At 39.9% G+C, this 21,352-nt stretch overlaps 1 pseudogene; it reads right to left on the reverse strand.

Moving 5' to 3' along the window:
* Positions 1-4,899, reverse strand: part of LOC129695831 (colorectal mutant cancer protein-like) — a 130,561-nt pseudogene extending 125,662 nt beyond the window's left edge.
* Positions 4,900-21,352: the final 16,453 nt, after the last annotated feature.

The raw sequence follows: 21,352 nt of genomic DNA on the forward strand, positions 1-21,352 counted from the left end.
AATATTTAAAGGAGGCATTATTTCACAAAGTTTAGGCTTGAGAACAAACCCAGAATCAAATCCATCTGCTCAAGCATTTTGTCTGAATGGTAATTTTCTGTTAAACTTTAAACATGTAAAAATATTTTTTAAAGTTGATGACGGATATTTAAAGTAATCAATCGCAAAATGTTCTTAAAAATGCAGCCTGGTCTGAAAAGATTTGTTGCTCAAAGAACTTTCAGCTCTCATTTATCTTTTAAAAACTGAAAGGCAAAACAAACACTTTAATACATGCAGAATGAAACAATAGGCATCGAAGCCTGACAGCTAATAAAAAAAGGGTTTTGAGGACTTATTCTGATTAGCTCTGTGATCAAAGAGCTCATTAAAAATCCAATCTTGTATGGATCGGGGAGAACCAATGAGTCAACTGGGTAAGGATAAAAAATGTCATGAAAATCAAAAACATACAATTAAAAAGGAAAGAAACATCAAATTAAGGAATAAAGATAAATGATATCCAACTGAAATACATGGATAAACTCAAATGTTTACAAACGAACAATCACATCATTAGCTATTATGCCTTAATTTACTGCCATTTCTACCATTTTAGATCCATATTAGACAAGATTAACATCTACATAGCATCAAGGGATGTAATAATTGAAACTATGTGAATATAAATCAGACAAGAGGAATATAAAATTATTTCCTGGGCAGACTGCATACATTAAAAATACTTAGGGAATAGGCATCTGGGCATTAAAAGGAATAGAGCAAGAGAACTAGCAGTTAGCTGATGTGAATCCTTTGAAAATAAATAAAACATCAACACGACTAACACAAAATCAAAATAATAGATGGTGGAACAATCTATCGCAGTCGCTGCCTGAAAAAGGCTGCCAACATCATCAAAGACCCACACCATCCTGGCCACACACTCATCTCTCCGTAGCCATCGGGAAGAAGGTACAGGAGCTTGAAATCTGGAACATCCAGGTTCAGGAACAGATTCTTCCCCACAGCGATCAGGCAATTATACACAACATCAAACAAACTCTGAACTATAACAGCCTATTGCACTGTATTTGTTTATTTATCTGTATATATATATAGTCTATGGTATATAGACACACTGAACTTTTCTGTATTATGCTTACATTATTCTGTTGTGCTGCAGCAAGCAAGAATTTCATTATCCTATCTGGGACACATGACAATAAAACTCTCTTGAGTTGACTTGAAATCTAAAATAACAACAAATGGAGACTGCAAGTCAGATTAAATTATCGAGGAACCAAATCATGGTATCCTGGCTTCACGCTCAGAAACTGACCTGGCCAAGTCCACACTTAGTTGTCCTAAATGCAGGAGAAATCTTTCACTGGCCCTCTACACCCTACAGCCTGATGGCATAGTCCAGACACCATCTTGTCTTTAGACAACTTCAACCCATGCATATTTGAAAGCCAGTAAGCTTTGGGCTAACCCCCAATGTCTGTAAATGGTGCCATGGCTGCATTTTTTAAAAGGGGTTTTCAAATGACATTGAGACATTTTTAACAGCTTCACAATGAAATTCCTCAAACAAAACCTAAAGAAAACTATTTAGAACAATGATGATCCCAGGGATGATTGGGTTAACATATGATGAACGTTTGACGGCACTGTACTCGCTGGAGTTTACAAGAATGAGGGGGGGGAACCTCAATTAAAACTTACCCAATAGTGAAAGGCCTGGATAGAGTGAATGTGGAGAAGATGTTTCCACTGGTGGGAGAATCTAGGACCAGAGGCCATAGCCCCAGGATAAAATGACTTGCCTTGAGAAAGATGAGGAGGAATTTCTTTAGTCAGAGAGTGGTAAATCTGTAGAATTCATTACTGCGGAAGGCTGCCGCGAAGACAAAGAATATTTGTGAGCTGGAGATTGATAGATTCTTGATTAGTATGGGTGTCAGGTGTTATGGGGAGAAGGCAGGAGAATGGGGTTGAGAGTGAACGATAGATTACCCATGATTAAATGGCAGAGTAGACTTGATGGGCCGAATGGCGTAATTCTGCTCCTACAACTTATGAACTTACTTAGGAGCACTGATGCAGTAGGCCAGGTTGGAAGAGGTCCAGGTGAACTTTTACCTCACCTGGAAAGACTGTTTAGGCCCCAAGATGATGATGAGGTGCCAGATGGAGGAGAGCAAATGTCTCTTTTGGTTGCAGGAAACAGAGACAGAGAGGTGATTGAAGAGCAATGAATGAACAAGGGAATCTCAAAAATAGCAGTCCCCGTGAAATGCAGAAAGTAAAGGGGAAAGATGGGAAGGTGTAGATGGTGCTGGGATTGCATTGGGAGCCGACAGAAATGGAGAAGAATGTGTTAAATGCAGTGCCAAAATAACTCAATTGTTGCTCTGCTGGGAGGTCGAGGGGTCAGTGCAGATGTGCTGAAAAATACAGGAAACACTTGTGAAAGCTCCACCAACTATGGCATTGGGGAATCCACATTTCCAGAAGGAAGAGAATATTTCAGTAGGTCGAAATTAGGTGGCCTCGTCTTGTGAAAAAATGCAGGAGGGACTGAGAAATTAAGAAGAGATGGTTTCCTTACAGGAGACAGGACGGGAGAAGTTAACCTGACCCAAAACATTGCCTATCCATGTTCTTCATAGATGTGACCTGACCTGCTAGGTTACTCCAGCGCTGTCTTTTTCAGGAGATTATGTTGATTCGGAAGGTGATGAAATCGACGAGTTCTACGCAGATACAGAAGACAGCAGTGATGCAGTCGTCAATGTAGCAGAGTAAAAGTTAAGTGGGAGGTGTGCCAACGTATGCTTTGAACAAGGACTGTTCCACATTGTTAACAAAAAGACAGGAGTAACAAGGGATCATCGAAGAATGCATTGCTATCCTGCTGATCGTAGAAATTGCATGGATTCAAATGGAGTTGTTGAGGGTAAGATCAAGTTCAGCCAAACAGGTGAGAGTGTAGTAGAGGGGAACTGGCTAGTCTTTATTCAAGAAAGAAACAGAGGGCCACAAGACCTTCCTGAATGGAATGATGGTGCACAGAAAATGGACATCCAAGGTAAAGATGAGCCGAGTGGAACCAGGGAATTGGAACATCAAAATTCTTCCAAGAAGGCATGAAAGGTGTCACAGATGTTAAAAGTATGTATGTGGCAGCACCTCTGGGAAGTGGGTGCAAAGCGACTGGATAATGAGAGACAGGACGAGTCCAGGTATGCAGAAATTAGTTCAGCCAGACAAAAAAAAGATATAAACAATGGCCATAGCCGGGCAGTACTATTTACAGATCCTGGATATGAAATAGAAGTGGGTAGTATGAGATTGAAGACTGTGGAGGGGCGATCTCCTGATATGATAAGATCTGTAACAGTCCAGGAAATGATGGTGTTCATTAGCGGGGTGATGGTTCAGAACAAGGTACATGGATGTGCCACAAAGTTTATTGTCATGTACACCAGAATGCAATGAAATCCCCTTTCACATGAAACTCACATAGCAAACAATATACATATAAATGTAAAGATAAATATGTGCAAAACAGCAAATTGGAGTGAAGTGGTGGGACTAAATACTAAAGTACAATAATGGAACAACCAAATAAAAAGAGTTAAAAGAAAGAATATTGGCAGCGTCTCTGGGAATGGTGTGTGAACTGGTCCAAGAGTCTGATACCAATGGGGAAGAAGTTGTTAAGTCTGGGCATCTGGGTTTCAAGCTCCTATATCTTCTGATACATACATTGTTTGGACATATATTTCTGCTAGTAATCACTCAGCTGGACATCTATCTGTATAATCTATTAGAAATATCGTTGTTTTCTTCCGTGACGTTATTAAATATTGTGCATTGCTGTCCACCACCAGTGTGCTGAACGTATTCGCCAACGTAAATTTACGTTTTACAATAAAACGTTTGTTGTATCTTTTATTATATATACACAAACATGACGCCTTTTTAAAGGGAGACTTTGTAATTCAATTATTGGCTAACCTCAAATTCTACTTTATCCTGATATGAACTTGATTCCAATGCTCCAGCCACAACATCACACGTGCTTGTTCTGCTGAGTAGTGTCCTATCTCCGAATCAAAATGTTTTTACTTTAAATTAAAACAATTTAATGACATTTTCCAACAAAATTATATATTGTTTTGAACCTTTATTGTAAAACTCGAATGCATGTGGGTAAATACCTTAAAACATGACAACTGCGCGAACTACTAAATTAATGTTGTGAGTATTCGCGTTAGTTTCACTGCAGCCACTGCAGCCGATACGGACACCGGGATTCTCTTGTAACATTTAAGTACTGGTTTTCTGTCGTAAAAGCCCAAATCTCTTAAGTATGTATAAACTTTGGTTTTGAACAACTTAAATAATTGTTTTCTGTCATTTGTACACAAAGCAATAACGTTTAGGATTTGATAATGTTGCAACGTACAAGGAATCCACGACTAATGAAAAGTTTCTTCACCCCTCCCCCAACGGCTGCCACAAAAATGATTACAACTTAATCTGCAATGCATAAATGTGATACACATCCTCAATAAGTTCTTAAACTATTGTTTGCGGCAATTAAGATTAGCCAGTTTGCTCTTCCATCCTTAACAACTAAACATTCTCTCTTCTCCCTCCCGGATGCAATGCAGAGAGGTGGTGGGAGGGAGGGGGGGGGGAATGCGAGTTTACCTGCTGATGTAGCCATCGCCATCTCCATCGCAGGTCTGAAAAAGGCGTCTCATCCTCTCCTCCTCCCCGGTGCTGGAAGTGTCACTACTGCCGCTACTCGCGCTCATCACCGCCGCCATCTTCTCCTCACCCAGCCCCTAAACAGCCGACGTCACAGCGAGCGCACTCCCGCGCCCAGGCCCGACCTCCCAGCCAACCGTATCTGCGCGCGAGCACGAGCACGAGCCGCTTCCTCGCGCCGCGGAACAACCGCCCAGTCCCAACTGTCCCCGCCCCACCCGGGCCGCGAGCGCTCGTGCCCAAAGCGCCCGCGCTCAGAGGAAACCGCTCTCCCGAGGAGGGACCGGTCGGGCCGGACCGGGCCGGGCCCCAACATCCAGAGGTCTGCCGCTTACATCTTTTCCTCACAGTCATAGAGTGATACAGTGTGGAAACAGGCCCCTTGGCCCAACTTGCCCACACCGGCCACCAAATCTGAGGAAGGACATTATTGCCATAGAGGGAGTGCAGAGACGGTTCACCAGACTGATTCCTGGGATGTCAGGACTGTCTTATGAAGAAAGACTGGATAGACTCGGTTTATACTCTCTAGAATTTAGAAGATTTAGAGGGGATCTTATAGAAACTTATAAAATTCTTAAGGGGTTGGACAGGCTAGATGGCAGGAAGATTGTTTCCGATGTTGGGGAAGTCCAGGACAAGGGGTCACAGCTTAAGGATAACGGGGAAATCCTTTAAAACCGAGATGAGAAGAACTTTTTTCACGCAGAGAGTGGTGAATCTCTGGAACTCTCTGCCACAGAGGGTAGTTGAGGCCAGTTCATTGGCTATATTTAAGAGGGAGTTAGATGTGGCCCTTGTGGCTAAATCAGGGGGTATGGAGAGAAGGCCCTACGGGATACTGAGTTGGATGATCAGCCAATCATATTGAATGGCGGTGCAGGCTCGAAGGGCCGAATGGCCTACTCCTGCACAATTTCTATGTTTCTACAATGTCCCAGCTAAACTAGTCTCACCTGCGGGCGCTCGGTCCATATCCCGCCAAACCTGTCCTATCCATGTACCTGTCTAACTGTTTCTTAAACATTGGGATAGTCCCAGTTTCAACTACCTCCTCTGGCAGCTTGTTCCATCCATCCATACACCCACCACCCTTTGTGTGAAAAAGCGACCCCTCAGATTCTTATTAAATATTTTCCCCTTCACCTTGAACTTATGTCATCTCTGGTCCTCGATCCCCCTACTCTAGGTAAGAGATTCTGTGCATCTATCTAATCTATTCCTCTCATGATTTTATGCACCAAACAAGAATTGGTTGACACCGCTAATAATCCTGAAACAAAGTAGCTTAATCTCCATTCGATGCATTACCTATTTAGGCAGTTTAGGCATTTTGTGATCGCATCCATCCTTGTTTTCAACTCTTCTCCGTGCATTCCAGTAACAGTATCTATGCTTAGGAAGGAACTGCAGATGCTGGAGTAACTCTTGTCTGAAGAAGGGTCTCGACCCAAAACATCTGCTGTCAAATCATATCTTGTTCTCTCACATGGTCAATCTCTGACTTTTGTTCCCGATTTCTATATCTTCATATCACGGGATAGGTTCAAAATGCTGGAGTGACTCAGCATATGAGGAGACAGTGCAGGAAAAATAACAGATGTGATTGAGATAGACATAAAGTACTGGAGTAACTCACCGGGACAGGCAGCATCTCTGGAGAGAAGGTGACGTTTCGGGTCAAGACCCCTCTTTCGGTTAGTGGTTGATATTAATTGCCAGCCAGCAGACTCAACAGGGTCCCATCCTGCTTCCAGTAGGCTCCCTACACCATTCTCAGTTTTTCCAGCTCCATTGCATCTTTCCTTATGCAAAGGCTGCCACACTGGTGATTCCATCATATCTTTGATTCCCACAAGTATGTTTTTCCCCTTTGCCATAATTCATAGGACTCTCTATCACATCTGTAGAAGCAAAGAACCGCAGATGTTGGTTGATACCAAAGATAGACAAATTGCTGGAATAACTCAGCAGGTCAGGCAGCATCTCTAGAGAAAAGGGATCAAGTCAGTACCCTTCTTCAGTCGACTAGTCTCCTATAGTCACCTATCCTTTTCCCCCAGCAATGCTGCCTGACGCAGTTACTTCAGCACTTTGTGTATCTCAATCACATCTGTTATTTTTCCTGCACTGTCTCCTCATATGCCTCCATTTTCATCATCCTCTTTAATTTACATGACAATCAGGTTCGCTCTTCCATCTCCACGAGTACCCATTCATCTTCCCACATTTTGAGAAGCAAATGGATGAGATGCAATACATTTTACCCCTAGTAACCTTCCATACTTAAATGTAACAACAATTCACTTTACCTCTTTTAATTTCCTACATTGCATTTGGAGCTCACAATATGATCTATCAAAAATTAAGCAGAATTGTGACCAGCTGGGCAAGTGTGCTGAAGAATAGCTAATAGAGTTTAATGCAGATAAGTGCATCTTGGGAAGTCAAACCATGACATGACCTTCACAGTGAATGATATGGCCCTCGGGAGTGGAGTTCTCGGAGTACATGTGGTAAAGAATGCTTTTGGTACATTGGCCTTCTTCAATCGGTACTGAATATAGAAGTCAGGATATTATGTTACAGTTGTGTATGACATTAGTGTGGCTATGACATTAGTGTGGCTGCATTAATGTATTGTGTTCCATTTTGATCACCCTGTTATAAGAAGAATGTTATTAATCTGGAGAGAATGCAGAGATGATTTACAAAAATGTTGCCAGGACGCAAGTGTTTGAGCTTCTGGGAAAGGTTGGGCAGGCTAGGACTTTATTCCTTGGAGCACAGGAGGCAGAGGGGTAATCTCATAGAGGTGTATATAATCAAGGGAATAGAGGAGTGAACTCTTTGCAGCTTAATGTCTCCACCAGCATCCCAGGCAGTGCATTCCAGGTACTCACCACCCTTTGCTTGCCTTGCACATATCCCTTAAACTTTGTCCATCTCACCTGAAAGCTATGCTATCTAGTATTTGATATTTTTATGCTAGGGAAAAGGATTTGTCTACCCTATCTACGCTTCTAATAATTTCATATACTTTTATCACATTGTTCCATTGAAAACAATCAAAGTCTGTCCAACCAGTTCATGTAAATATACCCCAGCATCACTCTGGTAAACCTCTGCACCCTTTCCAAAGCCTCCACATCCTTCCTGTAATGGTGTAACCAGAACTGAATGCAAGACTAAATATAGCCAAATCAGTGCCCTATAAAGCTGCATTATGACTTTCTGACATACTTAATGCCCTGACTAATGAAGGCAAGCATACCATACACCTTATTTACCACTCTATCTACTTGTGTTGCCACTTGCAGGGAATTATGGTTCAACACCTCATACTTGCTTGGACTTGCTTGCTTCCATCTGCCATTTCTCCACCCATTTGTAGCTGATGAATATCCCACTTTGTTTTGACAAAGACTTCTTCAGTCCGCGACTGGTCAAATCGCTCCAGCCTGAATATTGTCCTTCCACCACAATCTTTTGTCCTCCATCAGTAAACCTGTTCTGAATCTACATGACCAATATACTATTAATCCCATGCCTAGTAATCTTCTGGATTAGCCTACCATGGGGAAATTCCATGTGGATAACATCCAACACTCCATTTTCAATCATCCTTGTGATCGCATCCATCCTTGTTTTCACTCTTCTCCGTGCATTCCAGTAACAGTATCTATGCTTAGGAAGGAACTGCAGATGCTGGAGTAACTCTTGTCTGAAGAAGGGTCTCGAGCCAAAACATCACCCATTCGTTATATCCAGGGATGCTGCCTGTCCCGCTAAGTTACTCCAGCATTTTGTATCTGTCTGCAGTATCTATGCTACTTGCTTTTCCTCAACTGAACTCAAGTTTAATCACATCGGCTGTCAAGTCATATCACATGACCAATATACTATTAATCCCATGCCTAGTAATCTTCTGGATTAGCCTACGATGGGGAAATTCCATGTGGACAACACTCAACATCCAACGCTCTATTTTCAATCATCCTCATTACCTCCTCAAAAAACTAAATCACTTGGGCGACCTAATCTGTAAGTTTAGGAGTGCCTTCGAACTTCAAACTCGCAGTATGGTCGACACGTGGTCCTAGGAGGTCACTGGAACTCTCCTTCATGCTCAAGGGAAGTTCCCGAATACTCGCGGCCTCAGCTAGTTCGCAGAAAATTTTCTGCAAGTAAAATTTGGTCGGCATGGGTCTTTTTAACTCGTAGTGCAGTGGAGTGGGGTCACTATTTACTTACAGGCAGTCGAAGGCAGCCGTGGGCAATCTCCTTCGCTGACCGGGCATTTTGATTGGCTCATTGGAGTTTCGGGACCAAGGAAGATCTACCGGTAGGTAAAATGCCCGCTAAACATTTTTAAACTTCTTAAAAGTGTCGCCACTCCTTCTTCCACCCCCCCCCCCCCCCCCCCCTTCTCTATCCCCCCCCCCACACTCTCTAAAGGACTGTGGCAGCCGTTTACCTTCCTCTTCATCGCGCAGTGCTCCCCCGCTTTCCCTGGCCCCCGCCTTCGCAATGTGTTTGTGTGTGTGGTCGGTCGATCCAGCTCGACGCTTTCCAGGCGAGTGCCCTCAAGCGTGAAGGTCGAAGACACTCTTCTGGACTGACGGTTTAGGTCGCCCAAGTGGAACAGACCCTTTAGTAAAACACAACCTGCCACATACAAAGCCATGCCGACTGTCCCTAATTAATCCATCTCTTCCAAATGTGAGTAAATGCTATCCTGAACAATTCTTTCGAATAGCTTGCCTTCAACTGACTTGAGACTCACTGGCCTATATGTCCCCTGGATTATCTCTACTTCTTAAACAATGGAACATTAGCTCAAGTGTTCAAGTTCAAGTTCAAGTGAGTTTATTGTCATGTGTCCCTGTATAGGACAATGAAATTCTTGCTTTGCTTAAGCACACAGAAAATAGTAGGCATTTACTACAAAACAGATAAATGTGTCCATATACCATGATATAAATATATACACACATGAATAAATAAACAGGTAAAGTGCAAGTAACAGAAAGTGGTTATTAATAATCAGTTTTGTCCGAGCCAGGTTTAATAGCCTGATGGCTGTGGGGAAGTAGCTATTCCTGAACCTGGTTGTTGCAGTCTTCAGGCTTTCTACCTGAAGGTAGCAGGGAGATGAGTGTGTGACAAGGATGGTGTGGGTCTTTGATGATACTGCCAGCCTTTTTGAGGCAGCGACTGCGATAAATCCCCTCGATGGAAGGAAGGTCAGAGCCGATGATGGACTGGGCAGTGTTTACTACTTTTTGTAGTCTTTTCCTCTCCAGGGCGCTCAAATTGCCGAACCAAGCCACGATGCAACCGGTCAGTATGCTCTCGACTGTGCACCTGTAGAAGTTAGAGAGAGTCTTCCTTGACAATCCGACTCTCCGTAATCTTCTCAGGAAGTAGAGGCGCTACTTTCCAGTCCTCCAAAACCTTGCCTGTCGCTTGAAAAGAGGCAAAGATGTTCATCAAGGCTCCCACTCTGCTCTCTTGCCTCCTGCAATAACCTGATCCATTAGGCCCTGGAAATCTATCTACCTTAATTCTCTTCAGGAGCCCCCAACAACTCCTCCTCAATCTCACACTGCCCTTGCATATTCACATCTGTCGTACTGATTTCACTCTCTTTGGTAAAAATATACAAAATATTTGTTTAGCACCTTTCCTAGCCCAAATTCCCTCCTTTGTCCTTGGGCAGTCTTATCTTCTTCCTGGTAACCCTCGTGTTTTTAATTTAGATATAAAAAGTCTTGTAATTTTAATTAAATCGACTAGACAAACTCACTTTATGGTCACCCACCTTTCTTTACATTCCTCAAAGGCCCAGACTGATTCCATCCTCCTAATCCTTGCATGCACTTCCTTTTTCTTTTTGACCAAATTTACAACCTCTTTGATCATCCACTGTTCACATCCTCGTGTCATCCTAATCCATTCTTCTTGCTGGAACATGCCTTTAAATGATTCCCATGAGTAACAATTTACTCAATGGTATGGGCAAAGTCATGCATTGCAGTGCTGGCCACATTTTACTTTGACAGCAAGGGTTAACGGAATTGTGAGAATTCAATGTTCATGCCCCAAGATGCAGACTACGAATATGAGGTCCTGTTCCTCCAATTTCCGGTGTTGCTCACTCTGGCCGTGGAGGAGGTCCAGGACAGAGAGGTCGGATACGGAATGGGAGGGGGAGTTGAAGTGCTGAGCCACCGGGAGAGGTCAGGTTGGTTAGTGCGGACCGAGCAGAGGTGTTCGGCGAAACGATCGTCAAGCCTACGCTTGGCTTCACTCAGATTGTCTGCCTCAACCAACTATCTCTGCTGGACAATGTCCTATGATCCAAGCTTCCAAAACATGACTGCGTCAAAATGATTTTGCATCAAACATTGGTCATCCATGATCCTTATCCTAGCTAACCCAAGTACTGGATCCTTATTGATTTAATTTTAAATTGTTCATCTTTCATGTGCAATGCTATACAAGGAATTTCAACCTGATAAAAGGCAGTTGTGTGTCACAGAAGGGTGCTGGTAGGAGGTTTTTTTTACATCAAAGCAGATAAAGCAAGCAAAAATTACAGATATGGAGGAACTCAGGCAGTCAAGAAGGATCTGTGGAAAGAGAAAAGTCAATTTGCATCAGTATCTCTTCCTTTGAACAGAAGTCGTGCTGACCTGAAATATTGACTGGTTTCTCTTTCCACAAATGCTGATAGACGTCTAGCATTTTTGTTATTGTTTCAGATTTCTGCATTTTGTTTTTCATTACTGAAGCAAAATCTGAAAGTGTGGGAGGTGAAAAGAAATTGGTCTTTCATATTGAAAATAGGCCAATTCACACTATAGACGAGTAAATCCAGGCATGCCCAGATGCAGGTGGAAAATAATCATGGGGAGAAATAACAAGATGAATGCAAGAAATAAAGGAACTATGAAAATAGTTTAGAAAGGATTAGGTACATTACTCAGCAGAGAGAACCATTTACAATACCAGTAAGAATCAGGACTTGGAAAGAATTATTGGCAGTTTCTGACTCAAAGGTGTAAAAGAATCTTACTTAATTTCCCAATTCTCTGCTGCAATATGAAATTAATCATCAGTCTATTGTTGGTAGAAACTGGAGTTATTATCCCATATCATTAAAAATATCAATTTATGCTAATCTAGTATAGTAATATCTATTTTTTTATACTCTGATCCAGAATTAAACTATTGAACCTCAACAGAATCATTGAGTCTCACAGTGAAAAAACTCAGCAATATTGAAACTGTAAACTGATATATTTTTTCCCAACACCCCAAAAAGCAAAACTCACAGGCCTGGTAATAAATTGTATTTTATTTAAGAAAAACAAACACAACATTAGTCAATACAAAATGTTAGTGCCTTGTGGATTAAAATAAAATTTCACAGGCTCTCATGTCAATACAAAATCAGTTGCAGTTTAGAATAACAAAACTTAAAAGTTCAAAAAAGGGAAAAAAACAATGACAAATAACTTTTATGCTCAGTACTTTAATTAATATTCAAAAATTTTAGAGAATAAAATATAAACATTTCTATTTTCCATTGTTAAATGCATGACAATTTTTGCAATAAAAAAAAGAAAACTGGTATAATACACGATTATTTGGTTTACCACAAACAGGTAAAACTGATGGATACATTATTGCAATAGTAAAATCTCCCAAAAAGCAAGATATGCAAAGGACTATAACTAAATATATCACAATGCTAATTCAAGATTTGTCTTACCTTTGCCAACTCATTTTTTATTGGAGGTGAACAGACAATATAAACCATATTAACTGAATTCAATAATTTAAACATGCAACATGAAAAGAAAATGAAAGCTAAAATACAAGCTAGCCACATACCTGATGCACAAAAGGCCTAGTGTTAAATTAAACCAGAGTATAATAAATAAAGCTGTTTGTTTAAAAATAACACTTCAGATACTTGTTTTGATTGCAATTATTCATTTCCTGTGTCAAGTTCAAAATAAATGTCTGATCCACTCAGCCATTTAAAAACATTTATGAAAGGCGTCGTCCTCATTGGATATTATAGTAAAGATGATAACTGCACAGGGCATCCCCAATTTTTACCAACATATGCATATCCAATACATGGGAGCGAGCGTTTTGGCGTGATAGATTTGCCTGCTGCTGTGCAGCTGTGAGCATCTTCTGCTCTGTGGGAACTTGGTTCATGATCATTTTTTGTTTTGGTGAACTGTTCAGGTTATGAACATTTCTCTAGAATGGAACCCTGCATAACCTGGGGATAGCCTGTACAAAGTAAATTTTCCTCAGGAATAATCAATTAAAAAAACAGAATGGTTTTTATATAAAAGCTTAAAATATTAGAGCATCTTGATTCTGCACAGCAAATACCTATTAATTTCCATCACAAGTACCTGACATTTCAGAACATGTTTTGTGCAAAATCAAAACCTTAATAATTAGTAATGAATGTAATTGTTAATTGACACGTTGGATGGCATTCTAAACCCAAGATGACAGCACATAAGCATTTAAGCTTTACTGACAAAATAAAAGTTCAACCATTTTGTCAGCCAATCAATTTGGTCAAATTATTTTTCAAACTATAATCAGATATTTTTTTTTTTCCTGATAAAAGTTAAGGCAGGTTCATGTTACAAATATCAGTACACTGGAAAAAATGGAGCAGATAAGTCTTAACAGCTTTGGATTGTTCTGAGAAAGCTTTATGCAATCAGTGTTATTATTCAACTACAAATCAAATTCTCAATTTTTCAAAAATTATTCCGTAGAACAAATGCATTAAGAATCATGCAACTAAAGTTAGAATATTTGGAGAACTCACTTTAGTAACATGAAGCAAATGCTGACAATATTTAGAGTAAACATTCAACATAAAAAGCAAAATGATTATACTGTAATAGACTCATTAACCAATTAATGATGCAATATTTTAAGCTATAATAAATTTACTTTTCATGCCTTGAATAATCCAATAATCAAATATATGTCTTCAAATAAATAATCAGATGAGCATTTATATATATCAGGCTCTGTTTGTTGAATCATTGCACTACTTAATACCCTCTCCTGAATTGCATTCCATTTTCAATATTTACTTCACAGTGCCCTCCATAATGTTTGGGACAAAGACCCATCATTTATTTATTTGCCTCTGTACTCCACAATTTGAGATTTGTAATAGAAAAAAAAATCACTTGTGCACATTGTCAGATTTTATTAAAGGCCATTTTTATACATTTTGGTTTCACCATTAAGAAATTACAGCTGTGTTTATAAGGTCTTGTGGTCAGATGAGACGAAGATTAACATATCAGAGTGATGGCAAGAGCAGAGTTTGGAGGAGAGAAGGAACTGCCCAAGATCCAAAGCATACCACCCCATCTGTGAAACACAGTGGTGGGGGTGTTATGGCCTGGGCATGTATGGCTGCTGAAGGTACTGGCTCAATTATCTTCATTGATGATACCTGCTGATGGTAGTAGCACAATAAATTCTGAAGTGTATAGACACATCCTATCTGCTCAGGTTCAAACAAGTGCCTCAAAACACATTGGCCGGCGGTTCATTCTACAGCAAGACAATGATCCGAAACATACTGCTAATGCAACAAAGGAGTTTTTCAAAGCTAATAAATGGTAAATTCTCGAGTGGCCAAGTTAATCACCTGATCTGAACCCAATTGAGCGTGCCTTTTATATGCTGAAGAGAAAACTGAAGTAGACTATCCCCCAAAACAAGTATAAGCTAAAGATAGCTGCAACACAGGCCTGGCAGAGCATCACCAGAGAAGACACCCAGCAAATGGTTATGTCCATGAATCGCAGACTTCAAGCAGTCATTGCGTGCAAAGGATATGCAAAAAAAACTAAACATTACTACTTTCATTTACATGACACTGCTGTGTCCCAAACATTATGGTGCCATGAAATGGGGGGACTATGTATAAACACTGCTGTAATTTCTACATGGTGAAACCAAAATGTATAAAAATGGCCTTTATTAAAATCTGTGATTTTTTCTATTACAAATCTCAAATTGTGGAGTACAGAGGCAAATAATTTTAATTGTAACTGTTGGGAAGACTGTCCTGGTTATATTTATAGCACATTATATTTAGTCACAAAAGGCAATATTACTGATTTGATTTAATCAAAGCCACTTCAATTTATCAAGGCAATCTAAAAACAAAACCCCTAAATATTGTGTTCCATTGCTATTTAATGAAAGATGGACTAAAACCTCTGGAGAACATTGCAAACGTGGAAATGAAACAAAAAATGCTATTACTTGGATCAGATCCATACAGAGAAATAGACTTAACCACATCAGAAATAGATCATCACCCAGTGCTTTAATTCAATTACCATTTCCACTGACTCTTTCCAATATATTATCGTGCTGTTTTCCCTCTAATTTTCCACCATCCCCTGTATTGTAGTCTTCATTTTCAAACTCAGTAAAATTTAATAAATGTTGGTTGTGTAAGACTAACATTGCATTACTGGATGTTATACATTTCAACACATTTACAATTCAGTGTTTTTATGATGTTACACAGTTTTTAATAAATGTCCCAGTGAACCTACTAGTGAGTTTAAAAGGAACGTATGAAACATGGACCAAGTGATTTGAATATAATGGGAAACAAGGAAATGGCAGAACAGTTAAACAAGTACTTTGGTTCTGCCTTCATTAAGGAAGACACAATCTCCCAGAAATACTTGGGAGACTGAGGATCTAGTGAAAGGAAGGAACTGAAGGGAATCCATATTAGTCAGGAAATGGTTTTAGGTAAACTGTTGGGACTGAAGGCAGATAAATCCCCTGGGCCTGATGGTGGATGCATTGGTGATCATTTGCCAATGTTCTCTCGATTCTGGGTCAGTTTCTGTGGACTGGAGGTTAGCCAATGTAACTCAATTTTTTAACAAAGGAGAGAGAGAAAACAGGGAATTATAGACCAGTTCGCCTTACATCGGAAGTGGGGAAGATGCTTGAGTCAATTATTAAAGATGTTATAGCAACGCATTTGGAAAGCAATTACATGATTGATCAAAGTCAGCATGGATTTATGTAGGGGAAATCATGCTTGACTAATCTTCTGGAATTCTTTGAGGATGTAACAAGTAAAATGGATAAGGGGGAGCCAGTGGATGTGGTGTATCTGGACTTTCAAAAAGCCTTTGACAAGGTCCAAAATTAGAACACATGGTATTGGGGGTAGGGTGTTGACATGGATAGAGAACAGGTTGGCAGACAGGAAGCAAAGAGTAGGAATTAACGGGTCCTTTTCAGAATGGCAGGCAGTGACAAGTGAGGTGCCGTAAGGTTCATTGCTGGGATCCCAGTATATATTAATGATTTATACAAGGGAATTAAATGTGACATCTCCAAGTTTGTGGATGACACAAAGCTGGGTGGTAGGTTGGGTGAGTGGGCAGATAATGTGGATAAATGTGAGGTTATCCACTTTGGTGGCAAGAACAGGAAGGCAGATTATTATCAGAATGGTGTCAGATTAGTAAAAGGGGAGGTCTAAAAGACCTGGGTGTGTTTGTACATCAGTCACTGAAAGTAAACAGGCAGGTACAGCAGGCAGTGAAGAAAGCTAATGACATGTTGGCCTTCCTTGAGAGAGGATTTGAGTTTTGGAGCAAGGATGTCCTACTGCAGTAGTACAGGGCCCTTGTGAGACCGCACTTGGAGTACTGTGTGCAATTTTGGTCTCCTAATTTGAAGAAGGACATTATTGCTATTGAGGGAGTGCAGCATCGGTTCACCAGGTTAATTCCCGGGATGGCGGGACTGACATATGATGAAAGAATAGGTTGACTGGGCTTGTATTCACTGGAATGTAGAAGGATGAGAGGAGATCTTATAGTGCATATAAAATTCTTAAAGTATTGGACAGGCTACATGCAAGAAAAATGTTGCTGATGTTGGGAGAGTCACAGTTTATGAATAAGTGGTAGGCCATTTAGGACTGAAATGAGAAAAAGAAAATTACCCAGAGTTGTGAATCTGTGCAATTCTATGCCACAGAAGGCAGTGGAGGCCAATTCACTGGATGTTTTCGAGAGAGTTAAATTCTTAGGGTTAAAGGAATCAGGGGGAAAAAGCAGGAACGGGGTACTAATTTTAGATGATCAGCCATGATCATATTGAATGGCGGTGCTGGCGCAAAGGGCCTAATGGCCTACTCCTGCACCTATTTTCCTATGTTTCTATGAATAGGTGCACAGGATCCAATCCCCCATGGGTGGGAAGAGAATGAGGGAAACACCACATGGTGAAAACAGGTGTCAACTCATCAGGGTTTCCAGATAAATGGACAGTGGAATTTTAAGCAGGGTTTGCGGTACTAAAACTGAAGCTTCATCTAGATCTCTACCTGAAAATGAAAACTATATTGCTGTGCTGCACACATGCTAAATAGCATGACAAAGCTTACAAAACACGTCTGTAAATTTGTGGCAGATAATTTACCACATTTGCATTTTGAAGGCCTTGTAAAATGTTACACATTAAGGGTGTAGGAAAGAACTGCAGATGCTGGATTAATCTAAGGTAGACACAAAATGCTGGATTAACTCATCAGATCAGGCAGCATCTCTGGAGAGAAGGAATGGGTGATGTTTCGAATCGAGACCCTTCTTCAGCTTACACATTAAGGGTTTTTTTAATTCACGTACAATTATCCTTCAATTAGGACAATCCGTTGAACAAAGAGCTGGAATATTTGTTCTTCTGGCAATAATGAAGACAGTCATTAGATGTCAGATTGTCATTCATCCCTAGGTACTTGAGCAGAACAATAGCTTGCAAAATTATCACTCTATGTTTAACGAAGGACGTTCACAGATGATCAAAATCAAAAAACGTATTACTTTTAGATATTACACCATCAATACAAATTAAACATAAAATAACAGGTATTTTCTTACCAAATAGAAAAACCATGTCTCCCTTTATTTTTCACTGGTAAAGGCTCCAAATGAAAAGATATCTCGCACAAAGTACAACATTTGCTGGCGGTGCTGGCTCGAAGGGCTGAATGGCCTCCTCCTGCACCTATTTTCTATGTTTAAAACTTAAATGCTAAATTAGTTAGTTAAGTATCAGATCTGGTTCAATTGTTCAGAAGAATGTGGGTTCAAAAACCTAAGCTTATTCTTCAGTGCAGTAACGAGGAAGTACTGTATTGTTAGCAATGACATCATTCAGACAGGTCAGATGGATAAGGACTTCAGCCACAGATACGCTGAGACAGGATGGTGCCAGGACCTTTACCGAGCAAAAAAAGACAAAGTACTGGAGTAACTCAGCAGGTCAGGCAGTATCCCTGGAGAACATGGATAGGTGACATTTCAGGTCGAGTCCCTTTTTTAGACAGATTGTAGGGGGAGGTGGAAAGAAAGCTGGAAGAGAGGAGAGGCAGGACAAAGAATTGCAGGTAATAGGTGAGCACAGACTAAGGGGGTAGGGTTTGACAGATGGTTGGACAAAGGCTAATGATGAGAAAACAGGTGTAAGACAAAAGGATTGAAGAGTTGCAGCCAGAGGAAGAAATGTGGGTGGAGGGGGGGGGAAATAAGTGCGAGTTCAGGTGGTGCACCGGGGGGGGGAGGTGTTAATGGTTGCATATAATTGGAGAATTCAATTCATACCGAATATAGACACAAATGCTGGAGTAACTCAGCAGGACAGGCAGCATCTCTGGAGAGAAGGAATGGGCAACTTTTCTGGTCTTGGTCCTTCTTGGGTTGTGAGCTACCCAAATTGAATAAAAGGTGCTGTTCCTCCAAGGGTACTGACCTGAAATGGTCACCTATCCATATTCTCCAGGGATTCTGCTTGACCAAGAGTCACTCCAGCATTTTGTGTGTTTTTTGGTAACCCATCATCTGCAGTTACTTGTTTTTCCATTTGTTGAGATAATATAGTCAGAGCTCTATTTTGAGTCTTATAGAATACCATTGCAGAACGATTGGGTGTAACATAGGAAGGAATAAGGAAATATTCACTTTAGTCATCCCATATTTTGTTTGTTGAGACTTCTGTCCAATCAATACAAAGTGTGAGAGAAGTGGGATGGATGCCATATCAGATAATGTTAGATTTGAGAGACTGGGTGATGCAGTAAATTCTTAAAAGAAACCGGTCTATTTATGGGAGCAGACTATTTTTCCATACAAGTAGCAAGAGATTTCCATACATTGGAGTAAGAAATTTCAATTGCATCTCACTATTGGGGTTTACATTTTAAATGCTATCATAAATAACAATGCCAATAACAAATAAAGTGGTACAATTTGCAAAGCAGCATTATTTCTAAAATCTGCAAAATATATCTGATTATACAAAGCAAGTTGATACTTCCAATCCAGGGTGTACACTGCGCCACTGCAAATCCAAAGCTCTTACAATATTTAGCCAATAAACATAAATGTTATATCTGAAACTAGCTAAAGCATCTAAAAAAAATAACTACAAAATACTTGACTATGCTTGCTGATTATATCACAGTATCTGTACTGAAAATATCTATACTGCAAATTTTGTCTATCACTAGGCATATCAATCACAAACAAAATGAGGTAAAATAATTCCTCGTAATACGGATTCTTTCTCATTCCCCGAATGGCTAACACTTCAAGGAAAAAATTAGAAAGCCTGATTTCTAACATTGTAATTCAGTCCAACCAGTCACATTCAGAACAAATTTTCAGAAAAATAATTGCTAATTCAAAGCTCTCGAATTAAAACAATTCTTGCATTTTATAGTCAAAAGTCTTCATGGAGTGCAAAATAAATCTTAATGATTCAATAATCAGGCTTTCCTATTGCACATTTATTAAATTTATTAAATGTACAAATCAGAATGGCTTAGTTTTGTTTTCACTCCCTTACTGATAAGTGCTCTCCATCGCCCAATGCCTCAGGACTTTGATGGTGCCAGTCCAGCAGATTATCTATACTGTAGGATGTTACTTATACTACACTAACAAATCGTTACATTACAGAATTGTACAATTAAATTTCTGGCAAAATTGGTGAATTAAAACGTGGGAAACAGAACATAACAAGTTTCAGCTTGTAGGTCCCTGGATCTCAAGCCCAGCCCATACTCCGACCGAGCCCTCGAGCTCGGCCACCACTCCCGATCTCAGCCTACACTTCCAAATCAGGGTTTCGGCCCAAAACGTTGCCTATTTCCTTCACTCCATAGATGCTGCTGCACCCGCTGAGTTTCTCCAGCATTTTTGTGTACCTCCGATTTTCCAGCATCTGCAGTTCCTTCTTAAATACTTCCAAATCAGATCCTAGTTCCAATCCCACCACATGCTTCTGGCAAGCTGACCAACATTTCAGACTTATGGTGCTCCTGACCCTAATTTAGGCTGCATAGCCAATAATCCATAGCCTACTTAGAAAGGATCATGTGCCTGCAGATACAAGGGCTTGGTGTACAATGAGTGAACTAGATGCTGTACCCTTGGTATTTCTGAACAATTGCATACTGGATTCGTTTTACTGTCATTTTCTTAAAATCATAAATATAGTTTCTATTCACCAGACTGACCATGCCCCATAGTCAAGTTAACCCCAACAGAAGTTTTTGCCAATTTTATCAAGTTTGCACAACCTTATAATGAGGCTTTAAAAATTAAAAATGTTATTTTGGGTGCAGGAAACAAAAGACACTTCCAATGTAAGCAAGCAAGCATTAAAGTGTTTAAAGCAAAAATTTCAAGTACTATAATAAAAGTGCTACCCAATTGCACAAATTCATCGCAAATGTTTCCTTTAGCCCTTTGAAAACGAAAGAACATTACCACGAGGGTCAAGTGGTATCCATAATCACTGCACTAAAAGACTATCTCCAGAAAGTAAAATATGCATTCAGTGTAAAAATAAATTCCTACCCAGGAAGCCTATTCATATGTAAATAGATTTAATTTTTTTTTAAAAGCTAAAAATAGTCTCAATCCCAAAATCTACATCCTTTGCTCAAATTCTCCCACTGCGCGAAAGTGGGATAAACAAATGCACACTTTATTACAACAATACCATCAATGTTTTAAAATCCTCCGTTCAGAAGGTTATAAATGCTAACAAGAAGAATAGATATTTTCTTAAACAATGTAGCATCATAATTTATTTGGTTGTTACTTTCGTACTATCCAGACACACTATTATACCAAATAGACTACTTGTATGTCAAATTGAACAACCTTAAAAGTTAAAATTTAAAATCACTTTACAGTAAACCATCATTTGTGTAGTATATACTAGTTTTGCAGTGCACAACTGACTTAGTTAAAATCATGATGTTCTGTTTGAGTTTTTTTCTGCAATAGGATGACAGTCAAGGTTGTATCTTCATTAAATAGATGAACTGGCTAGATAAATTTGAAATCACTTTTCAGAAGTATATTCCTCATCTCACTAATTTGGACTGATAACTTGTGGTAGCCTTTTGCCTAATATTCATCATGACTGATGACATTTTAATCTACAAAATGTCCATTAT

This window comes from Leucoraja erinacea, chromosome 3 (genome assembly GCF_028641065.1).
Source record: "Leucoraja erinacea ecotype New England chromosome 3, Leri_hhj_1, whole genome shotgun sequence".
In the NCBI taxonomy this organism is placed as follows: domain Eukaryota; kingdom Metazoa; phylum Chordata; class Chondrichthyes; order Rajiformes; family Rajidae; genus Leucoraja; species Leucoraja erinaceus.